The 25390-nt window shown below is 42.9% G+C and overlaps 1 pseudogene; it reads left to right on the top strand.

Annotated features, from left to right (window-relative positions):
• Positions 1-25390, top strand: part of LOC141735668 (importin-11-like) — a 195802-nt pseudogene that overhangs the window by 129773 nt on the left and 40639 nt on the right.

Raw genomic sequence — 25390 nt, 5'->3', positions numbered from 1 at the left:
TAATGCTGCAAAAGCCCCGGCTGCCGTGGCTCGCTCCACCTTCATATCTTGTAAGGTCGATAACACCAACCACCATGTCGTCGCTAACGGTGATGCCTCTTTGTCTCCTTTACTTATCACTTCCCACAGTTTATTCCCAACAGCCTCCCATATTTCTGGTTTAAAAGCTGTCTGGGGCTCTGGTGCGAATCCGTTCTCTCTGCACCAGGTTAACAACCTTCGGAGCATACGCTCATCGTATTTCACCCCTCTCTTAGAGAGGATATGCAGGAGAAGTCTTAATATAGCCCCTTCTTCTTTTGTTACTTGTTGCCCCATCTCCTGCCCCGGCTTAATCAGTTTGAGCAACAGTTTCGCTGGTGTTTCAATCCCTCTCTTAGAGAGGATCCCAGCGAGTAGCGTGGCCGCGGCTTCTGTTTCCATAGCTGCGCCTGGGAGGTGAGGAGCGACCTCACGCCGTTGTCTGCTCCCGCTGATGCGCCCAAGCAGCACGTCTCCCAGCCGAAGTTTCCCACTCCCCTCCTCTAGCTGCTTACCGCAGTCTCGGAGAACTCAGTCGCGCTGAACCATCCTCTGCTACCAGATGTCGGAGGATGTCGGAGTGGGAGACGGACCCGGAGTAACGATGGAATCTCAATATGAGTATGATCGTTCTCTCTTTATTCAAGTTTTCACAGAGTATATATAGACAGGCAATAAGAGCACGTGCTAGCGGCAGCTATATGATTGGCTTACAGTCTCTGTTCACGCGCTGTCCATGCAGTTCATTCACAGATCAAGTTGGTTACAAGAATTCACATAGTAAATTGTTTAGTCATTAGCACAACATGTTTTCTACCTTCTCAGTCCCCGTTTTTCCCATGTACTAATTCCATCTTCTACCACCTGTTTTGCTCTTAATCTAATCTCTCATAGTAGGGAGGCTGGCTCACGTGATCATTTTCTCTCAGACACATTCCTACACCCCAATATTTCAGGACTTCCATCGGTTCTACAGCCCATCCTGGTGTATCTACTTGGGGCGCACTCGCCTTACGTCTAAACACTGTGTATATACAAACTTCTTCACTTGACGGAGTGTCAGCCCTAGATGCATACGAGAACAGTACCACACCGGGCAGAACACCTGCTCAAGTGGAGTCACCTAACGACACTGCACACAACAAAAAGCAAACAGTAGCACACATGCTGATCAGCAGGTATAAGCTGGCGCCCACACACACTTACACAGCAGACATACAAAACCAGCACTTTTATCTCAAGGAGATGACTGGGGAGGGGAGGGAGCGTGGGGGTTGGGGTGGGCAATGGCAGGAGCAAACAGCTCCGGCTCTGTCCGTCTCTGCTGACATTCTGCCTCCTCCCTCGGCCTCAGGTGGAGCAGAGGGGCTCAGCAGGGGATCGTCCCAGACCTTCGGACCTGGCCTGTTCGATCCCCCTCCCGTGGGTTGTAATGCTGCAAAAGCCCCGGCTGCCGTGGCTCGCTCCACCCTCATATCTTGTAAGGTCGATAACACCAACCACCATGTCGTCGCTAACGGTGATGCCTCTTTGTCTCCTTTACTTATCACTTCCCACAGTTTATTCCCAACAGCCTCCCATATTTCTGGTTTAAAAGCTGTCTGGGGCTCTGGTGCAAATCCGTTCTCTCTGCACCAGGTTAACAACCTTCGGAGCATACGCTCATCGTATTTCACCCCTCTCTTAGAGAGGATATGCAGGAGAAGTCTTAATATAGCCCCTTCTTCTTTTGTTACTTGTTGCCCCATCTCCTGCCCAATTTAATCAGTTTGAGCAACAGTTTCGCTGGTGTTTCAGTCCCTCTCTTAGACCATAGCTGCGCCTAAAGGGCTTACTCCCCGCTTTTCTAAAAAGCATTTTAAAATTTTGAAAGCTACCTCTCTATTCATCGCGCGTTGTGTAGACCTTCTTAATTATCCGGTCAGTTGCAGCCTTTCCCTTTGGTAGCCTTCACTCGGACGGCGAACCCCTTCTTTATTATCCTGGGTCCAAGCACGGGTCCGACACGTCTTGTCGCTGATCTTCTGCTCCTTGGTCGCTGCTACCAGTGCTTCTCCAAGCTCGCTGTCCGGTGGAGAACAAGGAGTGGGGGGTCCCTGTTCGGGCGCCACTTGCGACGAGCGAGGGAAACAAGCAGTCGACTCAATATGAGTGATAAAGCAAGCTTCAGCTTTATTGCAGCTTCATCAGACTTTTATACTCTTATACTTAAATATGCCTATTTGTCTTACAACTATTGGCTGTGCACTAAAGATTACATTATTCATACTCCTCCTACATGCAGTTTCTTGGGTCCAGGTTTGTTCCTGTTCTCTCACAGTCTACTTTCTCAAAGTTGTTTATCTGACTTAAGGAAGGTCAGCACGGCCTTCAGCATCTTTCTTATCAGCGTGACTCGGAATTCTCCATGCAGGCAGGCATAGCTTACTTCTGACAATCCTGCATGGCGCCGTGTCCGTTCTCATATAGCCATTCCTCAACAGGAGAAATATGGGATTAATGAAAAAATAAATAAATACTTTTAGAAACATTGCATTGCCGAATTTATCACTTGCCATAATATTTAGGTTTTTACTGACTAAGGAGAAACTTTTCCATAGTATGAAAATAGTTTACTGAATACATTTTTTTTGCAATAATTCAGTCTTAAAACAACTCTTTTCCTGCTAAGAGAGAAAGTATCAATGTGACACTTAGTACTTTGGTATCAAGTATGATACTTCTGACTGTGAATGTGTAAATGCTGTCCAGAGTGCTTAAAGCTACCATCCTATGGCTATTATGACAGAAGCTGCCTTATTTTGCAATATGGTCACTTTCCCATGTGAACTTTAGGTCCAGCAGGCTCAATCTGCTTATACTTAGTCAGTGTGTGCTCTTAGTGTAAAAGCTAATGATGTACTAAAAGGTGAGCTTCTCCCCAGAAGTAATGAACGTAGAAAAGGTAGGACCTCAAAAATGAGCACCTATGAGTAGAAGAATTTCTAGGAACTTAATTCCTTTAAAAAACAAGCCAACAACAACAAAAAAACCCCACCACCCCCCACCCCCACAAATGCATGCTATATTTTCTCTACCAGAGAGAGAATATACAAAGATGCAGGCAGGGGAGGTATGGATTGTACAACAAATATCACCAGAACTGAAAATCCTTGCTGTCAGCAGACAGTTATGTTCTTATGTCAAGTGTAATTTAGAACTTTTCTTTATGTGTGACAGTGGTTTGAAAACTATCCAATGCCAATTTCAAGAAAAACTCTTAGTTTGTTTTTTTTTTCAATATTCTGATTTTTACAAGGTTATGTATCAGGCGTGAGTATTCTAAGAATAGAAAAAGTTGCATCATCACAGTTTCTCAAGTAGAAGGATGTGTTAGTAAGGCAACATCTTGTGAAAGCTGTGCTTCAGCAATCATAGAATCATAGAATGATTTGGGTTGGAAGGGACCTTAAAGATCATCTAGTTCCAACTCCCCTGCCATGGGCAGGGACACCTTCCACTAGACCAGGTTACTCAAAGCCCCATCCAACCTGGCCTTGAACACTTCCAGGGATGGGGCATCCACATCCTATTTTGTAGGAAATGGGTTGTTCATGCTTCACAACACTGGAATGTTATTCCTCATTAGCTTTGTGTTCCAGTCTAATAAGCTGCTGTATACATGCTACTTTTGCAACTTTCATGTTCTCTGAAGGTGTGCTTTGTTAATTATCTTATGGTTATGGGAATGTTTAATAAACTTATTTACTGTAAAGAAGCCTTAATAACTTCAGTTTAAATCACTATCTTGATGGCTTATAAGGCAGAAGTTCATCAAATGAAAAATAAATTAGGATAACAAAGCAAAATAATTTGTTACTTCAAATTCTATGAATAGAGTTCATCTTGCCTAACTTTATATGTCTGAAAGTTAAACATTTAAATCTGAGCTACTCTTCCTGGCCAGCTTTTATAATCAGTGGAGAAAAATAGCAGCTCTATGGAATGCTTTTCTCAGTCTTTGTTAGGCAATTCAGCTCATTGTTATTCTGGTTCTTATTTCTTCCTTTTGACTCTAAAGATGTTTGGTTTATGCCCTTGTTGTGGCACTGGTGCAAGATTAGGTAATGTCAGTTCTTTCTGAGAATAGTTTTAGACTGAAGACATGAAATGCTCTGTCAGTTTCTGTAATGCAGTAGCTAAGTTTGCATTTTTAAATTGTATCTGACCTCAAATTTTGAGCACAAAAGGAATGGCAAAGAAATTGCTGGGAAGTATGGTAAAAGCAGTAAGATGCCATGATGGCAGTAATAATGTAAGATTTATTTTTAGTTTCTTTTATTGGTGTGCTATGTGCAGAATAAACTGTATCTCTAGTGAGACTTTCAAGATTGTCATTTAGGAAGAGAGTTGTTTTTTTCAGAAATAAGTTGGTGTTTCCTGAGCCTTCTAGTGAAGAATTTTGATGAAAAAAAATTCTGCATTAAATTTCTAAAGTTGGTCTTGACAAACTGAATATTTTAATAATTGTTTTGGGGAATAATGTTTTCCTAGTGATTCTTAGATTTCTTTTTTCATCAAAGCATTCTAGAACAGCAAGTATAATGAATTAATGAGTACAATACTTTTTTTTTTTTTCACCCACTTTTAAAGGTATAAGCCAATACGCTGACAAGTAATTTGGCTAATTGGACAGTGGATTTCTGTAAAATTCGAATCGGACTTGAGGCCTATGTTATATGAGGCAATTTGTAACTTGCTTCGAGACCAAGACTTAGTGGTAAGTATAAGTAGTGTTTTGGATTATACATTTGTTCTGTAAACACAGGTGAAACACATACCATATCTTATGTAAACTTGGTTGAAAACTTCATAATATCACACCTTAAAGTCTGTTGGGAAGTTGTGAGGATGTTTAATCGTGGAAATGTTGAAAAACAAGATCAAAGACATGAAAAGAACCCTGAAGATGTTCACTAGGTGATGGCTTCAGTGGGAAAAATGAATGGCAATAGCAACAGTCTCTCTTTTTTGTAAGAGTTGTGAAGCATCTTGAGATAAATAATATATAAACAAACAAACATTTTGTGCAGATAAAATGGAGTTATTCTGTTACTAGTATCTGCAGTATACAATATTATTTAAGCATCAACAGTTATCATCTGCTGGCAGGATATGATAAATGGCATTGGTTGCTAATCTGGCTGAGTATTATTCTGTGGTTTTAAGCTACAATTTCAGTTTGACAGCAGGTGAGGTTGAGATGCTTGTTTGTGCATTTGTTTTTTGTTGTTGTTTTTTATTTTTAAGCATACTGACCTAGCAGCTACTCAACAAATAAAAAAAACCTAGCTATTGCTTTCTGAACATCTACCAGGGAAGAACATACTAACTTGTTGAGTTTATTTGCTTTTGTGCTTTTTGAGTGACAGCAAGCCATAAAATAATCCCAAGTTAAACTCTTTTTTTGCAAGATTTTTTTATCACATGTTAGATATCTCCTTGTTTAATTCTTTCTTGACCTTCATAAAGATTTTGACTGAGTAGTTTCTCCAGGTGGTATCACTTTAGCAATGCCAAATAAACTGTAAAGGATACTAAAATAAAAGCGAACGAAAATATTTCTGAGTTGAACTAACTGCACTTCTTAGAGTGACAAAACACACAGGATAATTCAATTGCCAAAACAGCAACTGGTTTGATATTTTTAGGTATTATGTTGATAATCAAAATAATGTTTAATGGACTCATGTGATGCTTTTTCGCTTTTGTCTTTCAGGTCCGTATTGAGACAGCTACAACATTGAAGTTAAATATCCTTTTATTAGCAAAGATGTTTGATTAGCTCTTAATTCAGAGTTACTGGAAAATAAGCAATTTTAAACTTACTACCAAATTCTTCACATTATAATTGTTGTGTATCCACGGAATATTTGCTTATTTGAGTCTCATATCCATCTGCAATCTGTATTATTTTTCTTTAATGATTGTTTACCTGTAGATGATTTTGAGTTCAGAACTGACCAGTTCTTACCGGTAAGAGCGTTTATATGGGCATATTCTGATGAGCAGATAGATCCATAGAGGAAAGCAGGAAAAAGTAATTTCCAATTTCATCTTAAACCAGACTACTTAGTAATTGGGGTGTGTGTGTGTGTATAATTTTTTTTTAGTCTTCATAGGCCAAAGTGTGTGAAGGCTCATACTCTTACTGTTAAGGTTGATAATGTGCAATATATTTTAGTACTATATACATTGTCTATTATCAGATGCTAAGACAGTATGAATGCTGTCTTCAACAAATAAGTCTCCTCACCAGTGTGTCGTGGTTTTGGCTGGATTGGCCAATCAGAATGATAGATGGCCCTTTCCCCCCCCCCCAAAGAGAGGAGAGGAAGAGATAAAGAGATTTACAAGTTTAGAAAAAGAACTAAACTACTTTAATGAAAATAATAATAAATAATGAAATAATAAATAATAATAAAATAAAAAAAAAGCTATACAATATATACATATACAAAACCATATCCAGCTCCCAGGATGATGATCACATCACCAGCAGACACAGGGAAAGTCCCAGACTGGAGTCAGTGATGGACAGGAGCAGGATTCCAGATCTGGAGTCAGGAATGCTCAGATCGGGATCAAAAGCAGACGAACAGACAGGGTCTTCCTCGGACATCGGCCATTGAAGAAAGGGAGTTGACCTTTTGATCCCTCAGCTTTTATACTGAGTGTGATGCAGATGGGATGGAATACCCTGTTGGTCAGTTTTGGGTCACCTGTTCTGTCTGCTCCTCCCTACAGGTGTGACCCCCTCTATGCTTTTCCGCTTCCGACCCTCTAACGGGGAAAATAACAAAGTTAGCTGACCTTGGTTGTTATAGCAATAAGTCTAAGCAAGAGCCTCTGTGCATCCCATTCCTTGGTATAATCAGGTCTTATCACTCTGGGAGTGAACAGTTTCTGAACAATATGCTGTTCATTTCTGAGTTTAGTCAGTTAGAAGAGGCCCAGCTAAAAAGTAAAATTACAAAACAGAAAATTGATTCTGTTTTACCTCAAACCAGGACACAGTGTGACTTACTTTCTAGTATGTCTGTTTCACGCAGTACTTCCCAACCTGCTGTTTCAAATATTAAATGTAAGTGTGTGGTTAAAATAGTGCCTTAAAAACATAGACTTTCTTGGTCTCCTGTATTCTTGTTCTTTACAGTGGTGACTGCTGTTGGCATTAAGTAAACAATGACATGTTAGCCATGAATACAGCAAATAGTGATCACTCAAATTTAGCAGGTGCTTTTTTTTCTTGTTTGATTATGACCTCCATGTTAATTGAAACTCTGTAAACACTGGAATTTTTTAAGCTGTCTTTTTCAGTTCATTATCTAAATTTTATCTACCGACCCAAAAACTGGAAGACCATACCTTTGCTCTGACCCTAACAAAGTGTTTCTTCTGGAGAGCTGGCCTTCAGCTTTACAGAATTTTATCTGTGAAGTCATGTTTATACTTACCAAAACATGAAAATCATATATGTTCAAATTGATCACGTGCTTGAATTGTTATGCAAGAGCAAATCTGAATTACTTTATCTTGGTTAGGCTAGTGTGCGTTTTTCCAAATGAAAGTAACATTTTGCACACTTGGTAAGTGTCTTTCAAACTTCATAGATGTCTTAGTGTTGTAAGCATACAGGAAAATCACTATTTCATGTCACCAGTTGTATTTTTGATGGTCTAATCTGTAGTTTCTTTTGTTTGTTTGTTTGTTTAGTATTTAGAATCCATGTTTACACTGCTCTTTCAGCTACTTCAGGAAGTAATGGAATGTGACACCAAAATGCATGTTCTTCACGTTCTGTCTTGTGTTGTTGGAGTGGGAGACGGACCCGGAGTAACGATGGGGTCTCAATATGAGTATGATCGTTCTCCCTTTATTCAAGTTTTCACAGAGTATATATAGACAGGCAATAAGAACAAGCGTTAGCAACAGATATGGATATGTGATTGGTTTACAACCTATGTTTATGTGATTAAGGCAATTATTTCATTGGTACACGTCCTGTGTCCACCCCTTGCTATGTAGCACAACTTTCTTTCTCTATTCACAGATGTGGTTTCTCTTATCTTGTTTACCGCCTTGTTACTTCTGCTCCTTGAAGAATTTCAAGGAGAGTTCACGGTCACATTCGGGCCTGTAGTTAAACAGGCTTCTCCTCAAGGCTCACGTGAAAGGCTGGATTGTTCATCGCAATCAGGTCATGTCCCTTCTCACTCAGCCATTCCTCCACATTGTGTGATTGAAAGAGTCAATATGCAGGTATTTTTTTTTTTATAGACTTCAGAGCTAGCTTTGTACTAAGAACAGAGAACTTCTTAATGGTTTTGGCTTATACAAAAATAGTAGAAAAATGTCATTGATAGACTAGTTATTTTTATGGTAGATGCCTGCATTATTTGCTTTACTTAGTTCTCTTCTCACTTTTCAGTTCTCATTTATCTTTTGTGTAATATGTTCTTGTTCGGTTATTACTTCTTTATTTTTTGCATTGACTCACCTTTTGGAGTACAGAATGACTTCCACTGCTTATCTTAATGCATTTCTTGCAAATTTTTTTATTTCCACTTTTGATTCTCATTGTCTCATATCTGAGCTACATTTTGGGGAAAAAATGCTTTACATTCCCAGGGACTGTGCAGTTAAATTTGTAATCTTTCATTGTCACTGATATGGATCGTGATTGCCTATACAGCATTCTCCTTAACTGCATGCAAAGTTTCAAATTCACATTCTCAATTTTCAGTACTTCCTTCTTAGTGTTAAAGTATATTCTTCAGCTTAAACATAAAGGAATTGAAGATGTTTTTGCAGAAATAAAAATGAATTGTTGACTGCTTTTGTCTCCATTTTTTTCGTGGTATTACTGTATTAAGGACAGAGATAATGTATGGTTTGGAGGTTATCTCCTCTTTCTACAAGTAATCCTGCCTGAGCGACAAATTTAGCTTTCCTAATTGTCCCTTGTAGGTAAAGTCAACATGACAGTAGATTTCCCTGAATTTTAGATCAGCTGGAGAAGCAGCTGAAAAAACCCAAGTTGAGTAAGAGCCTTTATGAGTCTCTTAAGGTTAATTCATAATTAAATACTTTAGAAGACAAATAGATTAACCCTTTAGTATTGTAGAGCATCACAGAAAAAATTTAGGTTAGGACAAACCTCTGGAGGTTACATAGTCCAACCCCTGCTCAAAGCATGCGTAACTTCAGAGGTTATTCAGCATTATTTTTTTATTTTTTTATTTTTCCTGGGACTGTTTCTGGTTGTCAGAGGATGCAGTTATTCAGGAATCCTGTCTAAGAGAAGAACATAATAATATGAAAATGACTTCAGTTATCAAATTAAGTATTGTTTGTGTTCTATTTACTACTTAACCCTAATTGTCATGCACAAATGTTACCATAGGTAATAGGTTCTTTTCAAATACCTGTGCAGTCAGGTGTCACTTCAGTCAGAGAGTACGGAATGCGGTGTTTGAGGAAGAGGAAAGAGGAGTAAATTAAAGCAAACCGTATTTTAACTGTGACAAAAGCAGCTCTTAAATCTTTCGGAAATTATGCCTGGGATAAATTAATGGCCTTGTTTCACACAGTAAGGAAAAAAAAAAAAGTGTTCTGTATTTCAGATACGACCATATGTAGGATGTTTGGTTCAGTATTTACCACTCCTTTGGAAACAGAGTGAGGAGCACAATATGCTATGATGTGCCATTCTAATCACCCTTATACATCTTGTTCAGGTAAAGTGTCAGAATCACATAAATGTTGCCAGTATCTTCTTCTGTTCTTTCTGACATGCCTTCATGTTCTCTGTGTGTGTATATTAAGGTATAAGGTGTAAAATTAAGGTATATTTTGGTTTTATAGGCTATTTCTAAATGCTGTTCAGTTTTATAATAAAGACATGGTTCTCTGATAGTGGAGGTAAACATGGCTAATGTTAAGCAAGAAACTCTCTTGTTTCCAGGGGCTTGTTCAGTAAAAGCAGTTCTTTAGGCAGATTTGCTTATGTTCTGGAGGATTTTTGCTTTGGTTTTGTAATCTTGGAATTGAACCTCCTTTAGTGCCTTTATAGTTTGTATAAAAGAGCTTGTTCAGTCTTCCTTTATTTCCCAGAGTGTCAGTCTCTTCTTACAAACGTTGTGTGTGTTTCAGAATTGATTCTTCAGCATAGGGACATCTGTTTCCCCATTGCTTTCCATTCATCTCCCAAGGATGTGGAGTTTTCCATTTTGGTTGCAAACATTCTGTGAACATAAGCCATTTTTAAATCATAGGCCAAGATATGGGCCACCATAACAAGCTTCGCTTTGCCTGTCCTTTAAATTTGCGTTTTAATTCAGATTAGTGTCAAATGTTTCTTGTTTAAATCATAACTGCTAGGTTTAATGTCTCTCAAGGGTGTTGTTGGCATTGACTAATTGTGGGTCATCTTGTTTATTTAGAATTCCAACCCTTTTATTGTTACCATTTTTACCATGACCTTTTTACTGCATAACTCTGATACCTATTACGTCCTTTTGCAATTATTTCTGCAACATTTATATAGCATATGGGAAAAAAATATTTTATTTTATCCCTTCTTAAATTTCCCAGCTTTTATGATGTTCTCTTTTGCTTCGTTCGTATGTTATGAAATGGAGATAATAGCAGCTCTGAGTTGCTTGCTTTGTTATATAATAGATTTGTATCACATCCCATTATTTGTATTTCAATATTTGATTTTTTTTCTTCTTTTGAGTATTCATCTGTGCTCATAATTTTCATAATTTTCTTTTTAACTACATGAATATCTCCTCTTTTTCAATGTCTGTTTTAAAACAAAATGGTCATAACTTTTAAAATATCTGTGAGCAGGGACTACTATCACCTTACCTTTGTTCGTGAATGCATCTTTGAAGTTTAATAATAAAAAAGTGATAGTAATACTGAGAATATAGGTGAACGTAGTTATTCTCAGACCATTTTTTTTGTAGTTTTTTTTTACATCTGTGTGTTGTAGGAAACTTTTCCTTTGCCAGAATATATTGCTTACATTTATTAACATTAGGTTTCATTTACCCGTAGTTGTTCATTTAGCCAAGTTTGTTTAGTTCACTTAGTGTCTTGCAGTTCTCAAAACTCAAGAAATCTAGATGTCTTTTGGTCCCAGATCTTGCTATATAACATTAATAGCTATGTTGAGCAACACTGTATCTAAATGGAAGCTGCTAGTAATCTGTAGTCAAATAAATAAGTTTTGACCTTTTGGGGGGTTTCGATTCTTGATGGTAATTTGCCTCTCTTCCCTGCTTTTCTATGCATGTACGATAAATTTCCTAATTCCTCTAGAGGTTTACTGTAAGTAACTTGGCAGAGAGCTTTGAAAGCCAATAGAAATTATTAGCTGCTTGCTTTATCCAGAGATAATAGTTAAAATTAACTGAATTTCTTATCAGTGAAGGAGAAGATCTTGGTATAACTTAAATAATCCTTAAACTTGAAATATCTAGAAATATCTGTGGTGTTGGCAGTAAAAATGCAAATAAAATGTAGTAGGCTACTGAGGAAAGATTGAAGAATAAAACAATATGTAGTTATATTGCCTGCAGAATCTGTGCTATTAAGCACTTCTTTAATATGGGCTATATGCCATCCCACCTTCTCCAACCCCTACTACATCTCAAAAAAGATGTAGTAGAACTAGCAAAGATCAAGAGAGGGGCTCCTAGGATGTAGGGCAGTATCCATACAGGAACAGACTGAATATGCAGGCAGTCTTGAACTTGCAGAAAGGCATGACTTTCTGGATAAAGGATATTATTATAGAGGTCTATAAAAACATTAACAGTGGAGAGAAAGTGGAAAGGGAATGATTACACATTACAACTAAAGGAAAATTTGGGTTTCTTTTAAAAGTATAGTTAGTTCAAACAAAGAGAAAATATATTTTCACAATATACGAATTGTGGAACTTCTTGTTACTGGCCACGGTGGAGGCCAAAAGGATAGGTGGACTCCAAGAGATTAGACAAACGTATGGAAGAACCTTCTTTTAAGACAAGTTTGTTTAAATAAATAAAGTATTCCACAAAGAAGCTTTAACTGAGAAACATAAAATAATGTTAAATTTAACAGTTTCCAAATACAGTAATTATGCAAAAGCGGCATTCAGCTAGCCTCAGTTCTATTTAGTAATATTACAAAATAGCCAGTAGTTTCCAATATAAGAATTATGATCTTTGTAAGATTAGTTTTAATTTATGATTAGTTTTGACGATAGTTATCTCTACCTTATTTTTAAAAATTAGGGGTTTTTATTAAGTGATCATTGAAAACTTTGTGTTCTTGGGAAGACATATTTGTGTATTACTCATGGATCACTTAATAAGTCACTGTCGTCAGTCTGTGATTCTTTGTTTAGGAATGAAAACAAACCATTTTCCTGATTCTTAGAATATGTCAAAAGATTTAGGATGTGGTAAGATCCAAAGAGTAATTCTTTTCTTGATCTTTAACACATTTTATTCAGCATTTAGTATTTGTTAGAGCTGTGACCTTTCCCAGAAAGAGAATGACCAATGAATGTTTTTAGGAATGCATATTCTTTATAATTTTTTTCTTGCAGACCATTGATAAGCTGCTTGTTCTCCAAAAACTTATGTAATTTTCTCAAGACTTACTGAGAAAGCTCAGCAGTATCAAACTAAATATTTTCTTTTATGTGAAATGGTTGCAACTTCAACCTTTGATTTTGTGAATGCACGTTTACAGTATGTGAATAGAACAGCATCACAGATCTCTTTCAGTGCTGTTCTTGAAATGCTTGAGTTGAGACTTTTTAAGTATTTTACATGTTTTTTATTTACTTTTATAGGGACTGGGTGCAGACAGCAAAAATCTCTTTCCTTTTCTACTTCCAGTTATTCAGCTAAGTACAGATGTTTCTCAGCCTCTGCATGTCTATCTTCTGGAAGATGGTTTAGAGTTGTGGTAAGAATGTTCTTTATCAAATTCTAATTTTTAAAATTTTATTTTTGTATCCCTGGAAGAAAAAAAAAAGATTTAACAAAAGCTTCGACTGTATTAAGAATGTATATGTTCTTGTTATCTAAGAATGTATATGTTCTTGTTATCTTACCTTGACATCATCTATATCATACCTTTTCTCAGAAGAGGTGGAGTTAGGAAGTTAAGAAAAGAAGCACAATTAAAAATATCTGAGTAGGTAATCTATTTTCAAGCAGTTGATAGCAGGATACAGTTCTGTTGTGATAATGAACAGCAAGGCAAAAAGTCTAGACTCCCTATAATGTGCATGCTAATCTACTAATTTGACGTTCTTGACTCTGGGAGCACATTAATTCAATGATTCTCAGAGCTGGTCACTGGAAGAAATGGTGAGTTTACAAGGATAAAATGCAGGAGAAGTTATCTTCCAAGTCTGAAGCTATCTGTTGACTGAACATAAAACAACAAGTGGCACTGTGATTGGTTTGCCATGAGGCTAATTTGTTTGTTTCTGGTGCCGCTGACAATCTGTTGTGGCTGGCCTCAGACGGCAACAAAGAACTATGTGGCTGCTCTCTCGAAATTTCCCCTACACAGGGAAGAATCAGAAGAAAAAGGCAAAACTCGTGGGCTGAATCAAAGTCAGTTTAACAGAACAGCAAAGGGAACAAGAAAACAACAACAATAACATGGATAGAGGAATATACAAACACGATAACGGAACCACCTGGACCCGGACACCCCAGCTCGCTCCCAAAACAGGACTTCCTGCCCACTCCCCCAGCAGCTCAGAGTGGGCATGGCTCACATGGCATGGAATACCTGAGTCCCTGCCGGAGCCTGGGGAGAATTAACCCTATCCCTGCCGGAACCAGGACATTATCCACCCCTTATTCCATACCATCTATGCCATGCCCAGATCTTACAGGTTCCAATGAATTGCCACCACTTTCCCCTGTCATATATATATATATATATATTCATGCAGATATAATGCCCTTAGTTTATGGGCCATCCCTCCAAAGTGTCTGGTGAGTTCTTGTAATCCATGGCTCTGGGCTCCATCTGTTAGAACAGTCTCTCAGGGCAGGTGAGATGCTGTGTGCTGCTGGCCTGTTCCATGCTGCATTTTTGGAGCTTGTGACTGGTGTACCCAGTGTGGATCATGCCCACAGTCCATGGGCTGAAGATGTAGATCTTGAGGAAGTTGCTGGGCGCCAGCTGCTGAGGTCAGTCCTGATCCCATCACCGCTGTGCCTTACTGGCTTTTTCATCAAAGTCCATCTGTCCTAAATTTGGGTGATTCATACTGTAGTACAACCGATAGCAATTATTTTTATAGTACTGAGGACATACAGTGACAGGGTTACTTGGAAATGAACATGATACAATTTGATTCATTGGCTATTCTCACCCAAAATCAGAACCCCATGAGGTACGCATCAGACTTCCCCATCCTTCCGCATCACCCACCAAGTGCACCCAGGTCCTTGGGCAAAGGCAATCCCACGGATGGGTTTGCCTTTGCCTGAGGCAGGACTAACCCAGACTGTCTTCCCTAGCACATTCTTCATGTGCATTATGGGGACATTCTCCCCTTCTACAGTACGTGGAAGTTTTGATTGGGCAGGGCCAGCCCGATTGTTAGATCCCCTGGTGTTAACTAGCCAGGTAGCCTTTGGTAAATGTGTATCCCAATGCTTTAAAGTCCCACCACCCATTGCTCTCAGTGTAGTTTTTAACAATCCATTGTATCGTTCTATCTTCCCAGAGGCCGGTGTGGGATAGGGGATGTGGTATACCCACTCAATACCATGCTCTTTGGCCCAGGTGTCTATGAGGCTGTTTTGGAAATGAGTCCCATTGTCCGACTCAATTCTCTCTGGGGTACTATGTCGCCACAGGGCTTGCTTTTCAAGGCCCAGGATAGTGTTCCAGGAGGTGGCATGGGGCACAGGGTATGTTTCCAGCCATCCAGTGGTTGCTTCCACCACTGTGAGCGCATGGCGCTTGCCTTGATGGGTTTGTGGCAGTGTGATATGGGCCTGAGGTGTCATGGGCCCATCAAGCTATAAATAGTTCACCCCTATGTTGCCAGTCCAGATCCACCTGACCCACTTCAATCCTAGCAGCCCGATCCACCTGCTGGTTGTTCTGATGTTCCTCCGTGGCCCAATTCTTCGGTACATGGGCATCTACATGGCGTACTTTCACAACCAGATTCTCTATCCGGGCAGCAATATCTTGCCAGAGTTCAGCACCCCAGATGGGTTTGCCTCTGCGCTGCCAGTTGCCCAGATTCCACTGCTGTAGCCACCCCCACAGGGCATTTGCCACCATCCATGAGTCAGTGTAGAGATAAAGTACTGTCCATTTTTCTCACTCAGCAATGTCCAAAGCCAGCTGAATGGCTTTCACCTCTGCAAACTGGCTCGATTCACCTTGTCCTTCACTGGCCTCTGCAACTTGTCGTGTAGGACTCCACACAGCAGCCTTCCACTTCCGATGCTTTCCCACAATCCGGCAGGACCCATCAGTGAACAGGGCATATTTCTTCTCATTTTCTGGCAGTTTATTATATGGTGGGGCCTCTTCCGCACGTGACACCTCCTCCTCTGGTGACATTCCGAAATCCTTGCCTTCTGGCCAGTCCATGATCACTTCCAGAATTCCTGGGGGACTAGGGTTTCCCATTCGAGTTCGCTGTGTGATCAGTGCAATCCACTTACTCCATGTGGCATCAGTTGCATGATGTGTGGTGGGGACCCTTTCTTTGAACATCCAGCCCAGCACCGGCAGTCGAGGTGCTAAGAGGAGCTGTGCTTCTGTACCAACCACTTCCGAAGCAGCTCGAACCCCTTCATATGCTGCCAATATCTCTTTTTCTGTTGGAGTGTAGCGAGCTTCGGATCCTCTGTATCCCCGACTCCAAAACCCTAGGGGTCGACCTTGAGTCTCCCCTGCTGCTTTCTGCCAGAGGCTCCAGGTAGGGCCGTTCTCCCCGGCTGCGGTGTAGAGCACATTTTTAACATCTTGTCCTGCCCGGACTGGCCCCAGGGCCACTGCATGGACTATTTCCTGTTTGTTTTGTTCAAAAGCTTGTCGTTGCTCAGGACCCCATTTAAAATCATTCTTCTTCCGGGTTACTTGATACAGAGGGCTCACAATTAGACTGTAATCTGGGATATGCATTCTCCAAAACCCCACAGTGCCTAAGAAAGCTTGTGTTTCCTTTTTACTAGTTGGTGGAGACATAGCTGCTATTTTGTTGATCACATCCATTGGGATCTGACGGCATCCATCTTGCCATTTTATTCCTAAAAACTGGATCTCCTGCGCAGGTCCCTTGACCTTGCTTTGTTTTATGGCAAAACCGGCTTTCAGAAGGATTCTGACTATTTTACTCCCTTTCTCAAAAACTTCTTCTGCTGTGTTTCCCCATACGATGATGTCATCAATGTATTGCAGGTGTTCTGGAGCTTCACCCTGTTCCAGTGCAGTCTGGATCGGTCCATGGCAAATGGTGGGGCTGTGTTTCCACCCCTGGGGCAGTGTGGAATAATTACTAAATTAGGTAACAATACAGAAGTACAGCATTGTTCACACATTAAGGAAAAGTATAAAATCAAGAGGCTTCTGAGGTAGAAAATAGCCGCAGCTGGCATGAAGGATACAACACCTGTGGTTCCCTGATAAGCTACATGAAGTACGGGACGGGATGCAATTATTCTGCGGCTTTACCTTATGATGTATAGCGTATATGGGAATGGGATGATACCATGAAACAGATAAGCTGCCAATTAGCTGCCCGCTCGATACTCGGAGCCAACATTTTGTCAAATTTTGATGAAATGCTGTCCTTTGTGCGAACTTTGCTCATTATAATGTCATTATAATACCAAAAAACACCTCCATCCCAAAGGCTACCCGCCTCCAAGGTGCGACCACTCCTCCTTGAGCCTGCGCCCTGAATTTCTCGTAAACTATACATTTAATTGTGAAGCGAGAGAATTTTACACCAATCGTGATAAAAGTATTTATGACTAAAGTCACTCAAACTCCACCTGGAAGATAACAAATAATATAAAAATAGCCCGAGAGAGGGGGGATACCCAGGGAAGACACCATCGCAAAGAATTCCATCACTGATTACCGGGACCAGTCAATGGGCTGAGCCTCTCTTTCCCCCCCGCCATAGGGATGCCTTTGGGTAAGACTTAGATTATACTGAGTGCTTTCTCGGGAAACTTAGAAATTTCTCTAGAGAATCTCTTTCCTACATTTATAGCCAGGCTGTATCGTTTATAACTTGGTCGCGCGTTTTGTATATGTAGCAATACTTTCATTTGCACGTGCTTTGCAGACAGTGTATTTATCACCAGCAATCCTAAGAACCTGTATATCTGTTCTTTAAATAAACTGCACTTTTTTAAGTAGCTAGTCATTTTGGTTTCTCACTGAATGCGACCAAAGACTCGAGAGTGGCCGTGCTAGTTCATGAGCACGACTAGACTGAAGGTGCAGTCCACTATTAGTGTATCCAAATCGTAATAGTTTAATACATATTAAACGAGATTGGACTGATAATGCTGAATTGGGCATCACTCAGAATTTAAACCTAGCCGCACCTAGCTTCCCACCTCGGTGAGGAGTGTTAGAATGCAAGGGGGTTTATTTTCTGCCAAAACAGCTTTGTCCCTTTCACGCAACAGGCAGTCGATTCCAGGTATACTGCATGCCCCTCCAAGTGAAAGCAAACTGTGGCCTGCACTCTGCTGCCAAAGGGATTGAGAAGAATGCATTAGCTATATCAGTTGTGGCATACCACTTGGCTGCCTTGGACTCCAGTTCGTACTGCAGTTCTAGCATGTCCAGCACAGCAGCACTCAGGGGTGGCGTGACTTCATTGAGGCCACGATAGTCCACTGTTAGCCTCCGCTCTCCATTAGATTTTTGCACCGGCCATATGGGACTGTTAAAGGGTGAGTGAGTCTTGCTGATCACTCCTTGGGTCTCTGGTTGACGAATCAGCTTATGGATGGGAACCAAGAGAGTCTCGGTTAGTGCGATATTGCTGCCGATGCACCATTGTGGTAGCAATTGGCACCTGCTGTTCTTCGACCCTCAACAACCCCACAACAGAAGAATCCTCTGAGAGACCAGGCAAGGTAGACAACTGTTTAACTTCCTCCGTCTCCAAGGCAGCTATGCCAAAGGCCCACTGGTACCCTTTTGGGTCCTTAAAATACCCTCTCCTGAGGTAATCTATGCCAAGGATGCATGGAGCCTCTGGGCCAGTCACAATGGGATGCTTTTGCCACTTGTTCCCAGTTAGGCTCACTTCCGCCTCCAGTACAGTCAACTCTTGGGATCCCCCTGTCACCCCAGAAATACAAATGGGTTCTGCCCCTCTATAGCTTGATGGTATTAGGGTGCACTGTGCACCTGTGTCCACTAGAGCCTTATACTCCTGTGGGTCTGATGTGCCTGGCCATCGAATCCACACCATCCAATAAACCCGGTTGTCCCTTTCCTCCACCTGGCCGGAGGCAGGGCCCCTCTAATCCTGGTCATAGTATCTGTTACTCACTTCTTGCAGAAATGACTTGGAAGTTCCTTCAAGAGGATCAGAAGCAAGATCAGGCCTTCTGCTTTGTCTGGGCAACTGCCCGCTGGAAACTGGGGCGGCACTTTTCCTGGAGGGATCCCCTTTTGTGGTTGTTCTTCCTTGCAACTCCTGTACCCGTGTCTTCAGGATACAAGTAGGTTGTCCATCCCACTTCCTCATGTCCTCCCCATGGTCACGCAGGTAGAACCACAGGGTGCCTCGTGGTGTGTACCCTCTGTGTAGTCTCTCTCTTGAGTGGGGAAATGCCTGCTCCTAATAGCTGAGATGCTGGCCCGTGCAGGTGGGGAGTAGGACATATTCTCTTCAAGTTGCTGGACCTTCCGGGACAGTTTCTCCACAGCTGAGACAAGGGGGGAAGAGAGACTTTCTTCATATCACCAGAGCTAGACAGCTACCTCATACACCTCATCCACCATTGGTCCCTCTTCACCTTTCCATTCCATTACTGCCAGGGAGTTGGCATATGACGATGGTGCGCTCCATACAAACTTCCACCACATGGGCCTTGTGCATTGGACCTCATCAGGGTCTGTGGGTAAGTCTGCATTGTCCAACTCATAATAAATCATCTCCCGCATGGCTAATTCTCTCAGGTACTGGATACCTTTTTCCATGGTAGTCCACTTGCTTGGCTGACATACAACATCCTCACTGAAGGGGTACCTCTCCCTCACGCCTGACAGGAGTCGTTTCCAGAGGCTGAGGGCTTGGGTCTTCTTCCCAATTGCCTTCTCAATGCCCCCTTCCCTAGACAGGGATCCCAGCTGCCTGGCTTCCCTACCCTCTAATTCCAGGCTACTGGCCCCGTTATCACAACACCGGAGCAGCCAGGTGACAATGTGCTCGCCTGAAAGTCGGCTAAAATCTTTTCGCATATCCTGCAGCTCGCTCAAGGATAGGGATTGGGTAATTATCTCTGGTTCTGCCTCTTCCTCCTGCTCTCATGATGGCCCTGGTTCATCATCTCTTACTAAGCGAACTGATTTCTTTGTGTACTGTCACAGGGGTTGCAGTATCCGCAGTGGCTGCCGGTCTGGTTTCCATCTCTTTCCCCTGAGGGTGCTGCATAATACTGAGCAGTGCCTGGTAGATACTGGCCAGGGCCCAGCACAGTGCGGTGAGTTGTGCCTCTCTAGAATAGCCACAGCATTTTCCCTTCAGAGATTCTACTACTCTGTCAGGGTCCTGTAATTGTTCAGGGGTGAAGTCCCAGGCCATTGGAGGCGAGAAGTTCTCTAGGTACCTGCCCATGTTCTCCCACATGCCATGCCACCCCTGACTATCCAGCCTCGGGGCAGATCTCTGGGTGGTTGTCTTAAATAGCTGTTTAACCCTAAACAGGACGTGGAACACATTCAGGAGACATAACACTAGGAACATGCTGGTCTGAGCATCCCAAGGATATTCAAAATTCTCAAAAGCTGTCATACCTGACCCGAAGGAGAAAAGGGAGGCAAAAGAGCTGGGGAAAGTGTCCCCCCCTGTTTCCCCCACAGACTGGGTGTAATTATTAATAAATTCTGAGAGACGGTGCCCAAGGTACGGACAGGACAGCAATACCACATAAAAGCCCCAAAGTAACTGTCTAACAAGTGATGTTATCGTATCATAAGCCAATATCAGACAGGACAGTAAAATGATAATCCTCATCCCTCTCCCAGAAGTAACAAAAATCGTTGCAGGGAGTACATAAGCCATATAGGAATTCACATAACACAGCCATGAGAACAAACCAAGCAACATGGTGACCAGTGCCTATTTGCCTAATACAATAAATGCATACAACAAATTCGTTTTTCCCAGCTCTAGTTGGATTCTGTCGTTATCTCAACCCTTCGAGCCCCACGTTGGGTGCCAAAAAGCACTGTCGTGGTTTAGCCTCAGACGGCAACAAAGAACCACGTGCTGCTCACTCGGGCCTTCCCAATACGGGAAGAATCAGAAGAAAAAGGCAAGACTCTTGGGTTGAGACAAAGGCAGTTTAACAGAACAGCCAAGGGAACAAGAAAAACAACAACAATAACGTGAATAGAGGAATATACAAACATGATTACGGAATGGGAGGCCCTAGCCCGCTCCAAGCTGCGCCCCCCCCCCCCCCGCAGCTCAGGGTGGGCATGGCTCACATGGCATGGAATACCTGTGAGCCTGGGGAGAATTAACCCTGTCCCCGCCAGAACCAGGAGACATGGTTTCCAGGAGGATCTGCTCCATGATCTTGCCAGGCACAGAAGTGAGACTGACTGGCCTGTTGTTCCCCAATTCATCCTTTTTTCCCTTTTTTTAAAAATGGGTGTGATGTTTCCCCTTTTCTAGTCAGTGGAAACTTCACCGTACTGCCACGACTTCTCAAATATGATAGGTAGTGGTTTGGCAACTTCATTCTCCAGTTCCCTCAGGACCTGCAGATGCATCTTTTCATGTCCCATGGACTTGTGCACCTTCAGGTTCCTCAGCTGGTCTTGAACCTGGTCTTCTCCTACAGTGGGTGGTATCTCATTCTCCCAGTCCATGCCTTTGCCTTCTGTGACTTTGGCAGTGTGGCTAGAGCTCTTGCTGGTGAAGAGTGAGGCAAAAAAGTTGTCAAGTACCTCAGCCTTCTCCATATGCAGGGTGACCAGGTCTCCTGCTTCCATTTGGAGAGGGCCCACATCTTCCCTAGTCTTCTTTTTATCACCAACATCCTTATAGAAGCTTTTCTTGTTGCCCTTGATGTCCCTGGCCACATTTAATTCCGTCAGGGCTTTAGCTTTCCTAACCTGATCCCTGGCTGCTTGGACAATTTATTTGTATTCCTCACAGGCTACCTGTCCTTGCTTCCACCCTCTGTAGGTTTCCTTTTTGTGTTTGAGATTGTCCAGGAGCTCCTTGTTCATCCATGCAGGCCTCCTGGCGTTTTTGCCTGACTTCCTCTTTGTTGGGATGCATTGCTCCTGAGCTTGGAGAAGGTGGTCCTTGAATATTAGCCAGCTTTCTTGGGCCCCTCTTCCCTCCAGTGCTTTATCCCATGGTATTCTACCAAGCAGATTCCTCAAAAGGCCAAAGTCTGCTCTCCTGAAGTCCAGGGTAGTGAGCTTACTGTGCGCCCTTCTCACTGCCCTAAGGTTCTTGAATTCTACCATTTCATGATCACTGTAGGCAAGACTGCCCTTGAGCCCCTCCTTGTTGGTAAGTGCAAGGTCCAGCATAGCTCCTCTCCTTGTTGGCTCCTCCATCATTTGGAGAAGGAAGTTATCATCAATGCATTTCAGGAACCTCCTGGATTTCTTGTGCCCTGCTGTGGTGTCCCTCCAACAGATATTGGGGTGGTTGAAGTCCCCCATGAGGACCAGGGCTTGTGAATGTGAGGCTGCTCCTATCTGTCTATAGAGGGCCTCATCAACTAGGTCTTCCAGGTCATGTGGGCTGTAGCAGACCCTCACGGTAACATCACTTGTCCCTGCCCTCCTTCTAATTCTGAACCATAAGCTCTCTGTTGGCTCCGCAGCCATCCCCAGGTGGAGCTCCATGCACTCCAGCTGGTCATTGACATAGAGGGCAACACCCCCTCCTCATCTCTCCAGCCTGTCCTTCCTGAAGAGCCTGTGTCTTTCCATTCCAGTACTCCAGTCATAGGAGTCATCCCACCGTGTCTCCATGATGCCAATAAGATCATAGCCCTGGAGGTGTGTGCACAGCTCTAACTCCTCTTGTTTGTTCCCCGTGCTATGTGTGTTTGCATAAAGGCATTTAAGTTTGGCCCCCGATGAAGCTATCTTCCTGGCTGGAGTGGCTAGTATTCTTTTGTGCTGCACTCCAGGTGCTCTTCTGTTGACCTGCGACCCTTCTTCAGATTTTGGGCGTCTATTACTGGTATTGGCATCAAACTGGTAGGAAGGGTATGGATCGAGGTTCCCCTCCCCTGGCAACTCTAGTTTAAAGCCCTCTTCACAAGCTTGGCAAGCCTCTGACCAAAGATATAAATATATCCTGAAAGGAATGTTCCTTGTTCTGAAAAATGAAAGGTGTTCTATGATGCTGATATAGCAAGTAGTACAGTTAAGCTAGGTAGGTTTTCTTTAAGGTGAGGCTTCAAACACAATTCTTTCAAATCTTTTTTTTTTAATCAGGGGATGGGGTCGAGTGGCATTGGAGGTGTCATTGAGGTCTACTCAGACCACCCCCCTGCATCAAAACCTCTGCGGTAAAGAACAAAAGATGGGTCATTGTCATAGGCGACTTGCTACTAAAAGGAGCGGAAGGCCCGATATGCAGACCAGACCTGCTACATAGGGAGGTCTGCTGCCTCCCTGGGGCTCAGGTCAAGGATGTGAAGAGGAAGCTTCCTTCCCTAGTACAGTCCCCAGATTATTACCCCCTTTTGATCTTTCAGGTAGGCAGTGATGAAGTAGTGAGAAGAAGTCCGAGGGCAATGAAGAGAGATTTCAGGCCCCTGGGATGACTGGTCAAGGGATCGGGAGCACAAGTAGTGTTCTCCTCTATCCCTCCAGTTGTGGGGAATGATGAGGGGGTAAATAGGAGGAGCCAGCAGATCAATGCCTGGCTCCGAGCCTGGTGCTACCAGCAGGACTTTGGGTTCTTTGACCATGGCCTTATTTACAAGACACCAGGCCTGCTGGTAATAGGTGGGAATAGCTTATCTTGCAGGGGGAAAAGGGTTCTAGGACAAGAGTTATCAGGGCTCATTGAGAGAGCTTTAAACTAGATTTGAAGGGGGGTGGGGATGGTACTGGGCTTGCCAGTGAGGTGCCTGGGTGTAGTAGCTCAGCACTTGTAGGGGAGTGTGCCAGTATTTTTGAGAACCAGAAGGCCTACCACCCCTCAAGGGTGAAAACTACACACACAACTCCCTCTCTGAAATGCTTATACACCAGTGCACGCAGCATGGGGAATAAGCAGGAAGAGCTGGAGATCTGTGTGAGGTCGCAGGGCCATGATCTCATTGCAATTACTGAGATGTGGTGGGATAGCTCACATGACTGGAATGCTGTCATGGATGGCTATGTCCTTTTCAGGAAAGACAGACCAACCAGGCAAGGTGGTGGAGTTGCTCTTTATGTGAGAGAGCACCTGGAATGTATTGAGCTCTCCCTGGGGGTGGATGAAGAGAGAGCTGAGAGCTTGTGGGTAAGGATCAAGGGGCAGGCAAATATGAGGGACACTGTTGTGGGTGTTTATTACAGGCCACCTGATCAGGATGGGGAAGCTGATGAGGCCTTCTACACACAGCTGAAAGTGGCCTCCCAATCACAGGCCTTGGTTCTCATGGGGGACTTCAACCACCCTGATATCTGCTGGGAAGGCTACTCAGCCAGGCATGTACAGTCCAGGAGGCTCCTCCAGTGCATTGATGATAACTTTTTGACTCAGGTGGTGCAGGAGCCAACAAGGAGAGGAGCACTCCTGGACCTGGTACTGACAAACACAGAGGGACTGGTGGAGGATATTAAGGTTGGGGGCACCCTAGGTTGTAGTGATCATGAAAAAATAGAGTTCAGGATCGTGGGCAGTATGCACAAAACAACAAGTAGGATTGCAGCCTTGGACTTCAGGAGGGCTAACTTTGACCTCTTCAAGAAACTGCTTGGAGAGATCCCACGGGCTGGGGCTCTGGAAGGTAGGAGGGCTCAAGAGAGCTGGTTGGTATTCAAATACCACTTTTTCCAAGCTCAGGATGGGTGCATCCCTAGGAGCAAGAAATCGGGCAAGGGACACAGGAGACCTGCATGGTTGAGCAGGGAGCTTCTGGAAAAGCTCAAGTGGAAGAAGGAAGCTTACAGCAAGTGGAAGAATGGACTGACCACTTGGGAAGATTACAAGAATGCCTTCAGAGTATGCAGGGATGAAATGAGGAAAGCCAAGGCCTCCTTGGAATTAAACCTGGCAAGGGATGTCAAGGTCAACAGGAAGGGCTTCTTCAAGTATATTGGAGGCAAAATGAAAACTAGAGAAAATGTGGGCCTGCTGTTGAATGAGACAGGAGCCATGATGACGGAGGATGCCGAGAAGGCGGAGTTACTGAAGGCCTTCTTTGCTTGAGTCTTTACTGCTCGGCCCAGCCCTCAGGAGTCCCAGACTTTGGAGAAAGTAACAGGGAAAGTCTGGATGAAAGAAGACTTCCCCTTGGTTAAGGAGGATCAGTTAGAGATCGAGTAAACTGGATATCCACAAGTCCATGGGTCCCGATGGGATGCACCTGAGAGTGCTGAGGGACCTGGCAGAGGTCATTGCTGGGCCACTCTCCATCATCTTTGAAAGGTCCTGGAGAACAGGGGAGGTGCCTGAGGACTGGAGGAAAGCCAATGTCACTCCAGCCTTCAAAAAGGGCGAGAAAGAAGACCCAGGAAACTACAGGCCAGTCAGCCTCACCTGCATCCCTGGAAAGGTGATGGAACAGCTCGTTCTGGGCCTCATCTCAAGGCATGTGGAGGAAAAGAAAGCTATCAGAAGTACTCAACATGGATTCACCAAGGGGAAATCATGTCTGACTAATCTGATAGCCTTCTATGATGGCATGACTGGATGGATAGATGAGGGGAGGGCGGTGGATGTGGTCTACCTTGACTTCAGCAAGGCTTTCAACATGGTCTCCCACAGCATCCTCATAGGGAAGCTTAGGAAGAGTGGGCTAGATGAATGGACAGTGGGGTGGATTGAAAACTGGTTGAAAGATAGAGCTCAGAGGATCGTGATTAGGGGCACAGAGTCTAG

This window comes from Larus michahellis, chromosome W (genome assembly GCF_964199755.1).
Source record: "Larus michahellis chromosome W, bLarMic1.1, whole genome shotgun sequence".
Lineage (NCBI taxonomy): Eukaryota > Metazoa > Chordata > Aves > Charadriiformes > Laridae > Larus > Larus michahellis.
Note: the sequence above shows the minus strand (reverse complement) of the source record. Positions and strands in the feature narration are given on the sequence as shown.